Raw genomic sequence first — 15,224 nt, forward strand, 5'->3', positions numbered from 1 at the left:
TTCAAAGAAGTGTATGACAGTGTATGATAAATGTGGGAATTCCCCAGGCAGCAGCCCAATGAGGCGCAAATGACAGCTTGGTCACCAAAGGGTTAATCCAGATGTGACATTCTGTCCATGAAGGAACCTAGAAGTAGAGCCTGAGCTATCTGGGTCACAAGGGAATTAACCTAGTCCTGCAGATTAGTGGATGTGCAGCTCGCAACTGACACAGCACAGACACTGCAACCGCAGAGCCAAAATAACAGCTCGTAACCCCTTCCTTGCCAGGAGGCACACTCAGAGGTACCTGGTCCCATACAGATATATTCTGTGCCACCCAGCTCCTAGTGGCATTCTTCCTTAACTGAATGCATCAGTGCAAAGTCCAAGGGCCCAGGCATCTAAGTCATGCCCTCATATCAATGGGAGTCAGGGAGGGAGTGCAGCATTCACCTGTTAATGTGTGTGGAGGGGGGATGAAGCACTATACAAAAATAATCTGTATATCCTTATACCAAATAAAAAAAAAACATGTTCATTCAGGGCCAGTGGTGGAGGAATTGGTGGGGTGGTGGAAAAGTTGGCAAAGTTTATCAAGCTCAGTTCTCCAATAGGGTTGCCACCTGGCTGGTATTTTACTGGCCTAGCTGGTAAAATCCCAGTCAAGGCCAGGGCCGATATTACACATTTACTGGCAATGTATTTATGGTAAATTTTAATAACTGGCCTGCCTCCAATCTGCCCTTTTTTCCTGTATTAGTGCCTAAACTTAATTAATCCTCTGACACTTCCTTACTTCATGATACGCCCGGCCCTCAGTGTGATGATCTGCCCCCACAATGTCACAACCCCACCCACTCTGTCACGACCCCGCCTACTTGATGTCACAGCCCACCCCCTTGAAAACAAGCCCCCAGCCAGGTGGCAATCTTATTCTCCAATTTGCCAAAGAGGGGAAAAAATCCTTTCCTAACACCAAAAGGGCAATTGGGACCAGATACTGGATCAGCCTCGTGCTAACAGTTTTAATTCTCTTTCTGTCTAACCCTTTCTTTAAACTATCTAATGTATCTTCCATTGCATTCTAGGGAGAAAATTCCATGATTTCCAAAGCTCCCCAGCAGGGTATAGTTAAAAAGAAGGAATAGAAAGTTTGGGGCTCCAGTCAGAGGGTTGGGGAGGGATAATAAGGTAAAGCTGGCATAGTCTACTAATTCTTTTATATACCAAAGATGTTACCCTTGCCTAATGCATTTGCCAGGTAATATCTGCACAAGATACAAGGTATGAGATTTGTACTGTACATACAAAACAGCCAACTAGTCCTTCCTCCAAGATCCCCTAGAGATGAGGTTACAAATGCCACAGTGTTATGAATGGTTTTGCAGGCCCATGGTAGTAGCTTAAATTTCATCCTTTGCCCAATGTGATAACTAGCTATAAGTGCACAGCTCAGATTGCTGACACTTAGAGAGATGTGCTGAGCGTAGCCATAGGGAGGGCTGTCTGCACGTGGCCCCTTGGGCTGGCTCAAAAATGGCACATTTCAATTCTGTGGCTCTGTAGCTTGGTATTCAAACTGCCCGGAGAGATCTCACAACAGTACGGTCACCCACAGAAACCAATCAGCACCTGTGCAATTTTGTTTGTGTTTACTAAATAAGCCACAATGTTACAGAAATTTAGATAATTAAAAAAAAAAAAAGATCCTATCAGCTGAATGATTTATGGCATCCAAATAGGAAAAGTTGTGCTTAGGGAACCAGAATGGATCTAAAATCAATAATCCAGTGTATAAGAGAGGCAGTAGTGAAATCATTACCCTAGAGCTGCTTCCATTCCTTTTTAGGCTTTGCTACCATCAGAGGCACACGCCTAGTGGGGCCATATAGCACATCGTTGCACCCCACAGAGCAGCAGTAGGACGGTACTACAAAGGACACCCATATATATATACAGTACATTCAAACACAAATACATTCTATAATGGATGGCAGGCATGTATAAAGAGATTTGTATGTGGCCTTTCTGAGAAGGAAACTTCTTAAATAAATAAATTAATTAATTAAATGAATTTTAGCTTCATTACTTTTCTGTCCTTGTAATTTGAGTTTAAAATGCCAGTTGCAAGGCATAAACAATGTGCACCACCAGGGGGCAGTGTGGAGAGCCAAGTTGTGAGGCCCCATGGGCACAGAAAGGCATGTGAATGCAGGGAATGTGGGGAACAGAGAGGCACAGGGTTACTGAGTGTATCTTTTTATGTAAATCTAAAATCTATGTGCACTTTGCCTTAATTGTTTCAAATATACTATGTATCAAATTCTGTTTCTAGTGTGAGTGAGAGTATTGGGTCAGTGTCTGATATCCAATCCCCCCCACACAGGGCATTAGGGAGGGCATGAAAGCTGCTCCATCCCCACAGCTCTCAGTACTGCACAAAAATTCTGGAGCAGAGTGATCCATACAGGGTTAGGCTGGCTTGCCAAAGTACCAGAGGGTCTCTCAGCGGGCCGAAGCCATAGTAACTGCTATTAACACTTCCACTCCTATTTCCACAATAGGCCTATAACTATTTATAATCTAATTACTATGAGAGTGGGTCCTGCATGTCATATTCTCACTGAATTTATTTTCTGTTTGCTTAAGGACAGAAAACAGCAGGAAAAGTTAAAGAACAACTATACATTTATTTCTTTAATTTAGCTATGGATTTGTGTTATAGAAATATTAAGGGGTGAATGTACAAGACATATTTATTTTCCTTTTGCTTTATTTCCCCAAAATGTCAGTGGAGCAAATGTTTGTAGTTTTTGTTTTTCCACTGTCTTTATGGCAAACTGGCCTTATCAGAGCCCATAAAGGTTCCTACCTAGCCGATATTTTACCAGTTGGTATTTTACTAGTCGGTGTAAAATACTGCTTGATGCCAATATTATTTCTAGGTAAGAAAGAAAAATATAGGTAGGTCGCTATGTTTTTCCCAAAAAAGATGCCAACCCTAAAGCCCATTTAGGGCTCCAATTTGTCTGTTTTACCGAAAAGCCAGAAGGGTACATGGCCTAACATGCAGGGTAAGTGCCATCTATGGGGCGGTATGAAATTACTGACTGACATGGCCACCAAAACAGGGCCTAAAAATGTAGTTTCTATTAAAGGGGTAATTTCTTAGGTTTTCAAATGGACTGTGGAAAGAGAAAGCACAATTCTGTGCCAGCATAGTTACACAAAATGTGATTATGGCCCAATAAATAAATACAAAATTAGAGTAAAAGTGCTTAATTTTTGGAATCTTGTTTGCTGGTGTCCCCTTTAGGTCTATCTGCAATGGCACAGAAGGCTGAACGTCATGGACAAGTGTCTGTTTTTATTCACCTGCTACAGTATGTTGCAATTAAAAGCATTTCCATTCTCACAAGGAAAGAGAACTTTCACTATAGCTCTCCAGCATGATGGTCCTCCAGTTATAACCCTGCTCACTCTGGAGTTCTAGGGATAATCCAGTTATTTACCAACAGTGTCACTTTCCTGCCAAAGCTTAACCAGAATTATAAGATTCTATAGATCTGGAACCAATGCCAGCTGCCAGTGGCCTTGTGGCCTTGTTCTGACAACAGATCTATCCTCTGCTATAACCTGGCAGCTAAAACCACTGCGCCGTTCCCATTACAGTTACGCCATTACTGTCCCACCACCCTCAGAACACAAGCCAAGCTTTACATAGAATATTATATATCAGCATTTGACTCATGGGCCAATCAGATACACACATACATATACAGTATACATGACCAGCCTCCATTACCTTTTGCTCTTGTGATTATAAAGAAGTGATGCTCTCTACTTCTAGATTCAGTTTAGCAGATTACCCCCAGTGAGTTAATGTTACCAGTCAGTTCAAATTAATGATTTGTTCCTGCTTCCTTCAATCATTTTTTTAAAGATTACTCTGGAAATCATATAGAAGAATTCAGTTACTAACGCATATCCCAGCCGGTGCAGCCAGCAGCACTGCATGGATACCAAAGCATCTTCATTATATTATTCCTCTGCAGCCTAAGGGCGAGCAGTATAAGTGTCTGAACCTATTTTCTATGGCCTCTGTGTAATTAAGGTAAATGTTTAATATGCTTTTATAAGCCTTCATCCATTATGAAGTATTGTTTGTCAAAATTGCATCTTTGCTGGGAAAAACATAACTAGGGATTAAATAATTTAAGCAAGAAAGTAGAATTGTGCTTTTAATAACTAACAAATTTGCCAGGCCCTCCATGATCAATAGCCTCTCCCCCTGCTCTAACACCCATCATGCTCAGCAGTTACTACAGGTGTACCACATTTCTGGCATTTCTTCCAATGTGAGTCCACACTTGGTTGGCCCTTTGTATTATTTAAGGCAAAGGCACAGTGAGTGACAAGTGCTTATTGCCCTCTGGGTGTCCCTGTGCTGAGGATTGTGCCAGCAGCATGCGTCTCAATTTGGACAGTGTTCATTTGAAGAATTAAACACCCCCCAAGAATGGATTTTAGCAAATGTTTGTTTGCAGGGACTTCACGGGAGATTAAAGCTTAAGCCCTAATTCAATTAAGTGGTTCAGCAAGCGGCACGGGGGATGTTCCGTGTCACATGGAGAGAGTGCACAAAGCACAAGTGTACTGAGAAAGCAACAAGGGCAGCAAAGGGGTAAGAGCATGCTGTCTGGGTTGCCATGACCTCCTTGGCATGCATGTCTAATCTCATCCATCCACCTGGCAGCAAGGTTGGCACTGTGTGAATAACAGCACTCTTCTGTAGGGTGCAATGTACAAGCACAGTGCTGCCCCTGTTTCCAGCCATCACAATTATTCCATCAGGGTTGCCGTTTGTAGTGACATGATCAGGACAACCTACCCACTTTGCGATCCTGTTTTTTATAGAGCAAAGTCAGCTCTAGAGCTCTTAAGAACTACAACTCCCAGCATCCCTGGCAGATGTAGAGCAACTAGAGATTTGTATTGCCCTGATAAACTACCTATGTCACAGTGGCAGCCCCTTCTGAGAAAAAAGGATATAAATCTATATTGCTCAGTAGAGCCCCCAAAAACTGCTGCCCAAAAAATGTATGTATGTATACCTTTATATATAAAGTGCTACATATATAGAAAGAGAGGGATCAGAGGAACATATATATATTTATTTTGCTCCGTTTGTCCCTAATATGTCTTATGAAACTTTTTCCCTATACTTTAATGTTTAGATACATTTGCAACATTTTTTTATTTGATGCATGTGTTAAAACCCAATAACCACTTACATGTAATTGTAACACTATAGTTTCACCTATTTTCACTCCATTTTATTATTTCTTTGCCTCTTTTTGCTTCTCTTCTCCTACAGTGGTTTCTATGGTCACTTTTTGGCCCCATTTTCTGTGGGAGGGTACTTAATGTGTGTTAGTATTCAGTATGTTGGTTTGTCCCTGAAGAAGAGTATTGTTTGTACTTGAAACGTTGGAGTTTTTTCAATAAATTTTTTTCTTTTGTGCCAAGTCCCTGAGTGTCCGGTACTTTCTTTCTCTCTATATACTTAAGTATAGGGCCTGTTATCCGGAAACCCATTTTCCAAAAAGTTACAAATTACAGGAATGCCGTCTCCCATAGGGGCACATTTACTAATCCCTGAATCCGAATCCCAAATTGGAAAAAATTGGATTGGAAATGAAAATTTTGCGACTTTTTCGTCGCCGTTGCGTTTTTTTCGTATTGAGCAATTGTAAACGGCGGGAAACCCAATCCAATTTTTTCGCGCCGACAACGATAAAGTCGCGGAAAATATCCGATAAAAAAAATCTCGGGACATTCGAAAAAGTCGCAAAAATACCGATCATTATGAAAAAGCGCGTTCGGACGCTTTCGGTCTGTTCGTGCATTAGTAAATCTGCCCCCTAGTGTCCATTTTATTTAATAAGTCAATATAATTTTTAAAAATAATTTTCTTTTTCCCTGTAATAATAAAACAATACCTTTTACCATCTAAGATATAATTAATCCATATTGGTAGCAAAACAATCCTATTGGGCTCAATATTTAAATGATTTTGTAGTAGATTTAAAGTATGGAACCCCAGGTCCTGAGCATTCTGCATAACAGGTCCCATATATATATAACATAATAGAAGGACAACAAATTTTTTCCTATATATATATATATTATTTTTAAAAAAAAGGTATTTTTATTTAAATGAGAATTAATGGCTAAATATGAATATGGCTAAAAATGCTATGTGCCTTTATACACAAACTTGCTGTATAAACACAGTGGAATAGTAAGCCCTATAACTGTAATGATCTGAAGTGTCAGTGACACTGCACAGGCTCATTGTGCTCTGAGCAGCTGTTAAGAAGCTAAGCTTAGGGGTTGTTGCAAAACATAAAGCTTTGCCTGTTGTAGAAACTGATGCTACAGGACTGAATTCTATATTCATGTGATGAGAATCTTAATTAATTACTGATTAGCCTTGATGTTACCCCTAAGCTCAGGTAACTGCACAGAGCATCAGCAGAAAGAAGATGGGGAGCTACGGGGGAATCTTTAGAGGCACAGATCTTTCCTGCCAAAAAGTTAGCCTACTTATTTGTTAAAGCTCAGGTCTCCTTTAATGATATCAAAGTGCAGACTAAGGTTTCATAAACTTGATGACCTTATTTTATCTTTTTCTTTCCTTTTTAATTATATTTTTTGTGACAATATGGTTAAACATGCTCTCAGCTTCAGAAACTCTGTGCCTTAGTAAAATTTGCTCTCTCTCTGGTATGGCACAGGTTAAGATTGAGAAGAGATCTGGCAGCCCCACAGTAAGTGAGACAATGTGCTGCACACTGGCCACTAGCTCCGCTAGCGCAGCAGAACCAGGCCCAGGGATATCCCACAGGCATCAGGGCACAGAGACAAACCATTCCCTTCAACAGATCAATGATTTCCTTCCCGGTGTGTATGTGCTGCCTCAGCAGTGTCTTCTATCACTATCCACCAGGCCCCAGATCACCACTGAATCAAGTGCTGATGTAGCAGGAGCAGCACCATTATCGAAAAGGTTAATGGCGAACACTGAAAGAAAGAAAGATAAATTAATCTCAGGTAGAAAAGTGACTGAGTCATTTATAAATGCCAGAGACTCGCTGCTATTCAAACATTAAATTAAACCCTTCGATGCCAGAGGACCTGGCACACACAGCAGTGCTCAGCCGGATGGCGCTAGTTAAGGATTTGCAACTTGCCAGCCTTCAGATTCAGGTATAGATTCCATCTCTGAATGTTGGAGAACAAAAATATTGATGCTACACAGTAATGGTCCCATCTCATTCCTTTAAAGCTGCTCACATATCAAACCCACAAGTCTTTTAGGCACATACTGCAAGGCTGCTTAGAATTCAGTACAGTAGCCAAGCTGTGTGTGTGTTTCAGTCATGTACCGTTTCAAAGGTTGGCATGAGTTTTTTTGGGAGTCTTCTCTATTTATACGCTGGGCTTGTGTGGAACTGAAGGGCATGGAGGTGAATGTAAAATCGTAGTTACTCTTACAAAACATTTTGAAATGCTATGGCCATCCGACTGTCGCTGAACTAAAATACGCAGAATCCCATAACAGCAAGCTATACCTGAAATTCAAGCACTATTATTCATATTGAATTAATTATCAGTGGCATAACCACTACCCATTTAATACAAATTGCTCCTAAACACCCATGCTTTCAATAACCATCAGATCCTTAGTCCCACTCTCAGTCCTCCTGTATCCCTGAAACCCTGCTTGTGAGATTCTTTTCTGGCCAATAGTATCTTCATTTTTATTTTGTCATCTTTAGAAGAAGGTCTTACTCCTTGTGCCCAATGGGACCCCTCCACAGCCTGGGACTCTTCATGGCTCTCCATGGCCTGGTGTGGTAATAACTCCTCAACATTTTATAGTTACACCATAATAGATACATATTGCAAGATGGTATAGAATCCAATATAGTCTACAGCATGCATGCAAATGAATTAATAAATAGCCATGGAGGAATTGCCGTTTGTATATTTGGTTTAATATGGGTGATTGACAGCCCTCTGAAGCTAAAAGATTTGCAAAAGAGCAGGAGGCCCTCCCGTGTTTTCACTACAATTCTATTCTAGAGCAATGACTGTCAGACTTTTCAGTTCAAGACCCTCTTGGGGGTCCAAACTATGGTGAAGATTCCCTCAGCCCATAACTAGGTAACAGGCATAGGAAAACATAGTATATCAGTAATTTAGCCATGTCTAAAAAATATCTAGCCCACCAGGTAAATGTTAAGCCTCAAATCTGACCCTAAGTGACCTTTATACTGGGCTGATGTATGTAGGAAAGCAAAGTATTCTCCTGAAATCTTACCCAAACTGATCTCCTGGCTGTGCCCTACTGCCACTACTCAGTGCCCTCCCAGGGAGTCGGGCAAACCCACAGTTTGGGAACCACTGAATTAGACTAAACCTCAGTAATCTGACCTACCTACATCAGTGCAAATAAGTAAAGCAGGTATTTTGCATGAATAGTTTATCATTTGGAATAATGCAGATTTATCCAAGTGACAGCAGAGTCTGTTATTTCCAACAGGAGGGGATGCCCTGCTGATAAAATGTCTTTCTGATCAGATCAAAAAGAAGCTGATCTAGTGCTCCTTACTGAACAGACATCTGTGAGCTTGAGATCAGAGTGCCCTACCCATCCAAGCCTTGAGTCTGCATAAAGGCCTCCTCCTGACATCTAAATTCTCTTTTATCTCCTTTACAGCTCTGCTTCTTTTATTCACATACCCCAACCAAAATTACATGTATATACCAACATTGTATCATTTATGATTGCTTTATGATATGTTTCTTTCATTATGTTTAAATAAATACAGTGATATTATTCCACAGGCTGCATTCACCGAACTTCAAGTTCTGTTCCATGCCCTATTTGTGAGATAATGATTCTGGGTAAATATAATTACAATATATGTATTATACTCAAACTGTGGGCCTGACCCTGCTAGGAAGATCCAAATCAGTGAATGGATTTGATATTGGGAGTTAATAGGTATTTGCCCTCCTGAATAGCCTTGGTGTCTCCCATGGACATATACTTGCTCAAGCACATAGCAAAGGTTGCACAAAGGTTGCACAAAGGTTACTGGCTCCATTCCTAACTATGGTGTTTTATTTTCTAAACCATGGTCTCACGCAGGGATATCCAATCAACCCATAATCATTAAGTTCTATAACTGTTTCATTTGGCTTAAAAAACTGATGCTTATATGACCCCTTCAATGCCTGCACTTTCTCATTCTTCATTGCTGATAACAGGTAAGATCCAAGTTCAGACTTGGTTGTGGACTATAGACCTGATTAATTAGTAAATGTCCAATTGCAATGAGACTTCCATGTTAATCAAGGTCTGTCCCAGGCCCACAACCCACTTTAATGGTAACTGCTTTCTGTTCAGGGTAATAAATGGACATTTACCTTATGTGACATTATCCTAACTCATGATATGATTTATTCTGAATGTCTGTTCTGCAGTTATATTTTTCAGTGCATATTGGCAGACTTAGTAATATTAGAATATTATAAATGTGGAGAAACAGTTTCTAAAGCCGGCCAAAATTCTGACATGACCTACAGTAATATTTTTTTTCACCAGAACATTTTAGAAAAAATCGGAAACCTTTAGGGGGTGGGGAGAGGGTGATGTGCAAGACAGGGCTTACGAAAGTTTTGATGGAATCTCACAAATAAAGAAGGAGAGGAAAAAGTTGGAAGTTCAGATACACAATTTGGCAGAAAGTTAATACTAAGTAAATTTAGACTCCTGCCAACTACATGGATAGTTTTTCTTCTGAATGTCCTACCTTCTTTCTTTAGGCTTCCCAATCACATAGTCATTATATTTGTGACTGAATATTCACATTTTGTTACTGGTTGCTTCTGCCTCTTTTCATTTCATCGTCTCAAAGCATAAATGTGTTTCAAGTTATCCATCTATCTTCTTGTAACATGTCCTAAAATGACAGCTGGTCATTTTTTCTTCAAATAGAAGTTTGGGTTTAAGTTGGTCAAGAATCCACGGTTTGTTTGGTATTGCGGTCTGTTAATACCAAAACTCAAAGTTATCAATACATTTCTTGCCACAAACATTACCTGGACAGCTCTGATCTTTGGTATTATAGTCCCATCAGGACACTTGGACTTTTTTATCCTTACTGTACCAGGTGCCAGTTTGTGTCATATTTTGTCATCTTTGCCATCAACTCTACAGTTTGCTGTCTTTCCATTGAGTCCTTCATATCTAGATGTGATCCTATGTTTTGACTTCTCATTTTAACTTTCTTCATTTTCAGCTGTGAATGTAGTCTTGTTAGCATCTAGAAGGTTATTTAGGTTCCTGGCAACCATCTTGAATCTTTATTCATCTTCCTCCAGGCGTACTTCTCTCATTATATGTTCAGCAGGACTGTAATTATTGTCCTTAGACAGAGCCAGTAAGGTACAGTGAAATTCACTCCACTCTCCAATCCACTGAAAAAGAAAACAAACATTAATAATGAAAATCATGAGAATCCCTACATGCATATTAGTCTGTGATAAAAAAAAAAATTAATTTACAATAATAACAGACTCAGAAGGATAAATGTAAAGCCCTAATATCCAACATATTTCTTTTCTCCTCCTGATCTTTTTTGCACATTAAACAACTCTATATAAAGTCCTTTGCACACTGGTTGCACACAGGCATACCTAAGGCATACATAAGGTATTGAGTCATGATACAATACAATACAAATACTGGACTACATTGGCCCATTGATGAATTTCTCTCCCACCAGGTATGTTTCTGTTATGAGTGTTAATTGGCCTGGTAGGAAAATAACGAAATCAACCCAGTTTGGCCCTCCATGAACTCATCAAATGAGTGGAAATGTCCTTTATGCCCAGACTAAAGCTTTTGATACAAAAGTACTGCATCTATCACAATCATTTGCAGTTCATTCCAGTCTTGTGACCTGGGCATCAGCCCATAGGGCTGATTCACTAAAGTGCGTTAAAACTTGCGTTATTTATAGCATGCACTCAAATTTTAATCTCGTCAAATTTTACGCGTCTTAACGCATAATTCACCAAAAGCATACTTGCATTAATTTACGCGCCATGCTGCTTGCGTTATTTTAGTCGCAAAGACTAATTACATGAAGTATTTGACGGAACGAGCGCTAATCAACGCACCACGTACAAATATTTGCCGCGTGCGAAAAAACGCACGCCATGTTAGCCATACATGCCATTACTTTCGGAAAATTACTGTACTGAAAATGCCCATTTCCCTGCAAACTGGCGGCTGCATCACTCTAGGGCCAACACAGACTTGAATAAATAACACTGCAAAGTCCATATTGTGTTGCCAAAAGCTCATTAACTGTACTTTTCTATAATTACCGCCTGCCCCAAGTACATGTTAATTTTCGCATAGACTAATGCGATATTTAGCGCATCTAAGTGTTTGTGAATCATGTGTTAGTGTTATTTCGGAGCGCAAATTAACGCATGGGCGTTAATTTTTGCGTATCTATTTTAACGCAAAAAACGCGCGATAAAACTTAACGACCTTTAGTGAATCAGCCCTCATGTTTGGTATTATCACTGATTATTTGGTAAATTGAACTGAAAAAAAAATATCCCATATGCGTCAGTTGCAACCTTCTGCCCAAGTGTGCTGTTCATAAGATACAGAGATTTCAATTGGAATTAGTTCTGAATGAATCATCACCCTGATATAAGAATTTAATTAAAGTGCTACAACATATCATTTTCATATAAAATGTCAAACAACCCCTTTTAATAAATACACCCTATGATATCAAATGCAAATATGTAACCTTTACTTTAAATAAACATCACAATACAATAAAAATGCATGGAAAACCTATAGCAGTCATTCATTGTTTTAGGTGCCTAGGGTCCAGTATTTTCCCAGAATGCCACAGCAGGGCCTAAATATGGCAATGAGGTACCAAAGAGCACTGCTGCATAAAGGCTTTACAAGTCCTGCTTTCACTACAAGAATTCCATGTTTATACATCTCTTTTGTGTTTACATTTTTGCAAGTAATCCCTTATCCCTGGGATCAGAAAATGGGCTGCTGCTTGCTAGCGTAGCCTTGCTTGCTGTCTGTTGCGAATATGTTGGTTTTGTTCCATTTTGCAAAGTGGAGCATAAATGCGACTCCATGAAAACACCAGGAAAACAACTGCAAAGTGAGCCGAGGTGGAAACAGAACTGTAAATAACGTCCACTTTACAACCGTCTGCGGATAACAGTGGGTGGGTGATGTAAAGCGGAGTCAGAAATAATAGCTGACAGGTGGCAAGGAGATGGAATGGGTTAGGTTTATGCTTATTGATTAGAGATGATAAATAGCTTTGGTTAAGCAGAGAGCAGGGTCACATCAGGACAAGGTTCATTCCCAGTGGACACAACTTAAGCATGGTGTCTGTTCATACATGTTCCTCGCCATAAGCAAAGCCCAAGCACTAAAGGAATCTAATGATGAAATATGGCCTAATCTCCTCCTTTTGGTTTGAAGGATTTGATGGTTCCCAATTTATTCAAGTTCTCTCAGGGTTCTTTATATCACATATTCTTTTTTTATACAATCCCCCCCACAAACATGCCATAGGCTGGATACTCAGCAGCTCCCTGACACCTGTACTGCTAAAAGTGGTAGATATCAGAGTAGCACTCAGTAGTAAGAAATCCAAGTCCGGCTTGGGACTCCTCCAGTTACATGGAAGTAGGAGAAACAGTAGGTTACCTGAAAGCAGTTCTAATGTGTAGCGCTGGCTCCTTCTGAAAGCTCAGACTCAGGCACAATGCACTGAGATGGCGCCTACACACCATTATGTGGTGTGGAGAAATAGTAGAGAAATGGTAGAGTTAATTATTTGCTATGTAAGCAGTGTAATTTATAAATACACCATAAAAATCATGACTGTATCCGTTTTAGTGTATTAAAACATTATTTAAACATTAAGGGGCTGATTTACTTACCCACGAACGGGTCGAATGGAGTCCGATTGCGTTTTTTTCGTAATGATCGGTATTTTGCGATTTTTTCGTATGTTTTGCGATTTTTTCGGATTCTTTACGAATTTTTCGTTACCAATAAGATTTTTGCGTAAAAACGCGAGTTTTCCTATCCATTACGAAAGTTGCGTAAAAAGTTGCGCATTTTGCGTAGCGTTAAAACTTACGCGAAAAATGCGCAACTTTTCGCGTAAGTTTTAACGCTACGAAAAATGCGCAACTTTTTACGCAACTTTCGTAATGGATACGAAAAACTCGCGTTTTTACGCAAAAATCGTATTGGTAACGAAAAATTCGTACAGAATCCGAAAAAATCGCAAAACATACGAAAAAGTCGCAAAATGTTCGTTTTCAAGTCGGAACTTTTCCAATTCGGGTCGGATTCGTGGGTTAGTAAATCAGCCCCTATGTATTGGGTACAGTTTTATTATTGTGAAAAAGGAAGTCATATTTTAAAAACTTTGAATTATTTGCTTAAAAAGAAGTCTATGGGAGATGGCCTTCCCATAATTTGGAGCTTACTGGATAACAGGTTTCCGGATAACAGATCCCATACCTGTACAAGGAAAAGGTTGAACAGCACTGATTATGTAAGCATATGCACCAAGGTCAATCCAAGCATAGAAGTGATGCTATACCTTCACGTACAACAGCACCAGGAATGAAGAGGGGCAAACAATGGGCAAAGTTTAATCTGAGACTCCATCATCTATTAACCATGCCACTTTTAAACACTACATAATGGCAATTTCAGGAGTTACACATTATCACAAGCTACACGTGGAGACAAAGGTTGCACCATATCAGCCATTTATTTCAGTTAATATAAAATTTGGATCATAATCATAAATACATAGAACATGTTATTTCATTGTGAAATACCTCTCGTACAATTGCAAAGGTCATAAATTATATTGATTTAGCAGAACCATTTCACAATCGAATAGTCACTTATATGATATATTATTACAAACTACTTGCTCAAGCTCCACACCTACACAGATAATAACATTCCTATATCAGTTAAGATAGCACTATCTTCTTGTGCCGTAGTATTCAAGTGGGCTAAGCAAAAGCCACCTTTAAAAAGTACATAATAATAATATTACTGTTATAAAGCTCCAACATATTTCACAGCACTACATATACTAAATATGAATAAGACCAGAGGGGTGATTTACAGAGACCCCATATGCTATAGAGCACAAAAGCAGACCCCTTAGTGCTCATTGGAGAAGCACTTGTGTTGGGGTCTGTCTGTGCTCTGCATCTGATGCTGAATGAAAGGTCTGGCATTTGGTGTACAGTGTGGCACTGGGGGGCACAAGGCCACCCTGTTCTTATTGCCTTCCATAGGGCAGATGGTAAATACAGGGCTTTGTTATGGCCTGGGCCCACCAGCGCTCCCATGTCGAAATGAAGCCCAAGTTAGGGGACACATAGGGGTTGAGAGAGGGGAAGCCCTCATTCCTGCCCCAGCCTAACCCTCAGGCAGCTCTGTATTCAGTGAGGGAACTTAGGTCTCTGTGCAAATTTTTAGCTGCAAGTAGCATGTTTTATGCTGTTTGCACCCTGCCTGCACTTGATAAATGACCCCTTTGTCCTGTCAAGTGTCACACATTTCACATAACTGTCACATATCGCACAGTTTATGGGTCTCTGCTAGACAGAAGCCTTTTGCTATATCAAAGACTCATTGTGTTCACTTGATGCCACCAGGCACAGTGCAAAATATTGTATCCATCATTCAATTAAAGGGCTGGGCATGGGAGAAGTGGGACTAACGGTGAGCAATGGGGGCAGGAAATTGGCCCTTGTGATTAGAATATATTTATGGGGTTTCATGCATTATACTGTGAGACCCTTGATATGTAATATCTCTATAATACAGGGCTGCACATATTTAAAATGTAAAAATGATTTGACTTCTTTTTCTGACTCTTTCTAAACTTTCAAATGGGGGTCACTGACTCTGGCAGCCAAAAAACTATTGTTCTGTGTGACTACAATTTTATTCTTGTTTTTCAATTAACCCACTGCCTGGTTATTAATTTGAACCCTGGCAACCAGATATCTGCTGAAATTCCAAACTGGAGAGTTGCTGAACAAAATAGGAAATATTAAAA

This window comes from Xenopus tropicalis, chromosome 8, assembly GCF_000004195.4.
Source record: "Xenopus tropicalis strain Nigerian chromosome 8, UCB_Xtro_10.0, whole genome shotgun sequence".
In the NCBI taxonomy this organism is placed as follows: Eukaryota; Metazoa; Chordata; class Amphibia; order Anura; family Pipidae; genus Xenopus; species Xenopus tropicalis.